Raw genomic sequence first — 4,682 nt, forward strand, 5'->3', positions numbered from 1 at the left:
TTAAAGGCTGTCTGCAAGAAGAAAAATATGGCTCTATTCTGCCTGACCCTGCAGGCAGTCAGACCTTATGGTTATCTTCCCTTGTTTCCTGAAAATCGCTGTTATCCTGTTCTTTTTCAAGGTGCACTGATTTCATATTGTTCAAACACACGTTTTACAATCAATTTATACAATAGTGGTCCTGAGGTGACATACATTCTCAGCTTATGAAGATAACGGGATTAAGAGATTAAAGTAAAGACAGGCATAAGAAGTTATAAGAGTATTATTTGGGAACTGATAAATGTCCATGAAATCTTCACAATTTATATTCCTCTGCCATGGCTCCAGCCAGTCCCTCCGTTTGGGGTCCCTGACTTCCTGCAACAGACCAAGATGGCCTTCTGAGCTTTTCCAGGGCTGATGACCACCTTCTTGATACCTTCCCCTCTCTTGTTCTGAATCCGTGCCCACCAGGTAAATTAAGGATGATTTCAGCTTTGCATGCTTCCTGACACTAGGAGTGGGGTCTCCTGATTATGAGATACTGGGGGTTGACTTCTACTGCAAGTGAGGGTTGGCATGGGATTGAAACAGTGGTCTCTGGTGGGCTTCATTAGTGGGACTAGGCAGAGCACCCTGGAACACTGACATATTTCTAGACTTGCAAAGCTGAAACTTTAGACCATGGTTGCTACACCTGACTCATGCTACCCAGGGCCCTCCCTGAGCAGCCAACCAGCCTCCTCCATCTGGCTGTCTCTCTCAGATGGCAACAGATGGTAAATTAGAAGCACCAGCTTTGGTGCCTATAGTGGAGTTGCCCAGCCAGTTTCCCACTGCTTTGTCTCTACAATGGGAATCATGGTTCCAGGCAGCTGGAAGTGGCCCTTTGGAAGAAAGTTAGGGGACCCTCAGGGAACTCCAAGGGGGAGGGGCACAGAGCCATCCTGAATCCATCCTCAGAAACCCTGCTCAAGACAATGGCACTAATGCAGCTTTTTATTTTTTTTTTTAAGATGGAGTCTCACTCTTGTTGCCCAGGCTGGGGTGCAATGGTGCAATCTTGGCTCACCATAACCTCTACCTCCCGGGTTCAAGTGATTCTCCTGCCTCAGCTTCATAAGTAGCTGGGATTGCAGGCATGAGCCACCTTGCCCAGCTAATTTTGTATTTTTAGTAGACTGGGTTTTTCCATGTTCGTCAGGCTGGTCTCAAATTCCTTCGCCTCCCAAAGTGCTGGGATTACAGGTGTGAGCCACTGTGCACAGCCTAATGCAGATTTTATAAACAATAACCTTGTCCATTAAAGCAAACCTGCAGACTGGAGGTCTGATAAACCTGGAGGTCAGATAATTCAAGTGTAGCACAGTCATGCCATGGAATATTACACACCAGAGAAAAGAAGACACGATGCCATTTTTAGAAAGCTCAAAACAAGTGAAACCAAATGATATCGTGTATAGCAGGGGTCCCCAACCCCTGGACCACAGACTGGTACTGGCTAGTGGCCCATTGGGAACCAGGCCTCACAGCAGGAGGTGAGTGGTGGGTGAGCAAGCGAAACTTCACCTGTATTTACAACTCTCCCCATGGCTCACATTACCGCCTGAGCTCTGCCTCCTGTCAGATCAGCGGCAGCATTAGAGTCTCATAGGAGCACAAACCCTACTGTGAACTGTGCATGTGAGGGATCTAGGTTGCACACTCCTTATGAGAATCTAATGCCTATCTCTCATCACCCCCAGATGGGGCCGTCTAGTTGCAGGAAAACAAGCTAAGGGCTCCCACTGATTCTACATGATGGTGAGTTTTATAATTATTTCATTATATATTATAAGGCAATAAGAATAGAAATAAAGTGCACAATAAATGTAATGCGCTTGAATCATCCAAAAACCGTCCCCCCACCTCCCCCACCCGTGGAAAAATTGTCTTCTGTGAAACTGGTCCTTGGTGCCAAAAAGCTTGGAGACCTCTGGTGTATAGGGTTACATGTTGTACCCACATTATAAGAAGTGGCAGAAAGCAAGTTTAGTGATAAAACTAGCTAAAAAACAAAGCAAGGGTATAACAAACGCAAAAATCACAATGTAGTTAACTCTGGGATAGCCAATAGTTTCCTTAGTGTTCATCTTATTATTTTATTATGTAGGTGCCCCTTGATTCTGGGTATTTTTGTATGTATCAAATATTACATAATTAAAAGCCAGCCGAAGCCAGCTATCATGACTGCACTCTCATTACTCACGCCCCGGGCCTGCAAGCTGTGGCGTGGTTTCCAGGTTCCCCGTGAGCATCGCTGCAGCGACCGCCCACAGCACCAGCTGCTGATGGCTCACACCTCCCAGGGCTCCAAGGCCTGTCCCTGGCTCTGGCAGCGAGATGACACGGCTGTTGCCCCGGCAGGGTGAGGCCAAAGGTTAGAGGTGATCATTCTTTCTGCTGGCACACTGAGGCCCCTTGTGGATCCCCGTTTCTGGGTTTCTGTCTCCCCCTTCAACCTGCCCATTGGCTTCAGACAGTGGATCCCCACTTCCCTGTGGGGCTGTTCACTGGGATGCTCACCTGCCCAATCCGAGCCCCTCCACCTTCCTTCGACTCATTCATTCATTCAACCTGTATTGACTGAGTACTCACCGTGCATCAGGCACCGTTCTCAGTGCCGAGAATGCCGTTGTGAACAGAACCACACACAAATCCCTGCCTTCCTGGGGCTTTTGCTCTAGTGAGGGGAGGCAGATAATACACACTCAGTTAATAACCATAGATCAGGTGGGACAAGAAGAAAACTACAGCAGGGTAAGGGGGTAAGGGTGAAGGGAATGGCGGGGAGCAAAGGTGGACAGAGCGGTCGGGGAAGGTCTCTGCGAGGATGTGACCTCCCTCACTGCCTTCAGAAGGAAGGTAGGGAGGGACCACATGGGTTTCTGGGGAAGAGCCTTCCAGGCCAGGTGAGGGAGGAGAAAGGGCAAAGTTCTGACCCCTCCTCCCACCAGTGTCTCCTTTCCCTAAGCTCTCTCCATCCTACCGTGGCCACAATCCCTCTCTCATTCTCTCTCTCTGTTTTCTCTCTCACGCCTGCTCCCTTGGTGCTCACTTCTTCCCTTATTCTGATTGCACAGGGAATCCAGGCTTTCGGAGATGAGGACTGGGAGGTCTCCAGACCACACAAGCCCCCTATTTGCACTGGCCTTTGGAATGAGCCTATAGCCTGCCTCCATTGCTCCTGGCACCCCAGCTGTTCTCAAGGAATTGGCCAGAAGTCAGACTCCCTTCCCAGCCGTCCTCCACTTCTTTCCTGCCAGGCACCCCAGGCCCCATGGTGGGATTGGGCCTATAGGCTGTGATTTTCCACATCCTTGTCAAACCTGTACTACCTGAATGCCTAGAGGAAAAGATACGGCCTTAATTACTATTATGAGCATGAATGCCTTCTTACTCCTGAATTTAGCTGAGTGCTGCCTGCAAGTAAAGTCGCCTGGAGAACCATCCAGGGACTTTGTCCTCATAGGATCACTTGTACCTCTCTAGGGTTGCTGTGGCAGCTGCCAGAGTGGCCCGGACCATGGATGAGGGCCAGGATATGGAAGGCAGAGGCGGAAACGAAACCAGAGGCCACAGGGCCCAGCTCTCAGGCTCCCACGGTGAAGCCCAGAGTGTTCCTTTTCTCTCCTGCTTCAGGCTGACAATGTTTGTCAGCCTCTGCTCCCAACCCCTATACCCAGCAACCTCTGTGCCCAAGCACACGGTCTGAAGAATATTCTGGCGTTGGGCCCCAGTAGGTGGCCTGCCGTGAAGGCGGAAGCCTGGAACGTAGTGACATGGATTCATTATTGGGGTGTTTCATCCTAAGGAAATGCACTCACAGGCGGCTCTAGACCTTGGGGACTCCAGCCTCATTCATTTAAGCTCCCACACTGTGCCAGGCCCTATGCGGGTTGCAAGGGGCAGAGAGACGCAGAATGACAGCCGACATGGCACTCCACTGGCGCACTGGCACTGTTCTTTTTTTTTTTTTTTTGAGATGGAGTCTTGCTCTGTCACCCAGGCTGGAGTGCAGTGGCGTGATGGAGGTGCAGCCTCCACCTCACAAGTTCAAGCGATTCTCCTGCCTCAGCCTCCTGAGTAACTGGGACTATAGGTGCCCACCACCATGCCCGGCTAATTTTTTTGTATTTTTAGTAGAGACAGGGTTTCACCATGTTAGCCAGAATGATCTCGATGTTCTGACCTCATGATCCACCCAAAGTGCTGGGATTACAGGCGTGAGCCACAGAGCCTGGCACACTGGCACTCTTCTCTGTGCCCTACCTGTATTTCCTCATTTCCTCCTCAACCAGCTCCAGGGGGAGGTATCACAGCCAAGGAACGGAGGCCTGGGGATGTTAAATGCCATGACCCAGGCAGCACCCGTCCTCATGAAGCCACCTTATCAGGTAGGGAGGCGGACAGATGGCCCTCGTCATTTACCTTCCAGTGTGGCAACTGAGGCAGTGTATGCGTTAGTCATGATTAAGACCCTGCTCCTTCCCAGAGGGAGATGGCAAGTGCCATCACACAAGGTCTGTCAGAGGTTGAGCAAGGCTGCCCAGTGACCTTTGGCCCGTGTCTGAAAGAAGGCACAGGAATCTGTCTCCCGGACCAGATGGAGAACATTCCCAGCAAATCTGGAGAGACAGACTGGAGTTGGGAGAACAGGA

At 50.4% G+C, this 4,682-nt stretch overlaps 1 long non-coding RNA gene across 1 annotated transcript; it reads left to right on the top strand.

The window, feature by feature from the left end:
* The first annotated feature begins 291 nt into the window (after window positions 1-291).
* Window positions 292-3,380, top strand: LOC131381556 (uncharacterized). The gene is made up of 3 exons (XR_009210375.1): window positions 292-456; window positions 1,728-1,785; window positions 3,105-3,380. It is a non-coding gene; the product is annotated as an uncharacterized LOC131381556 (long non-coding RNA).
* Window positions 3,381-4,682: the final 1,302 nt, after the last annotated feature.

The sequence above is a fragment of the Hylobates moloch genome, unplaced genomic scaffold (assembly GCF_009828535.3).
Source record: "Hylobates moloch isolate HMO894 unplaced genomic scaffold, HMol_V3 SCAFFOLD_16, whole genome shotgun sequence".
Classification (NCBI taxonomy): Eukaryota; Metazoa; Chordata; class Mammalia; order Primates; family Hylobatidae; genus Hylobates; species Hylobates moloch.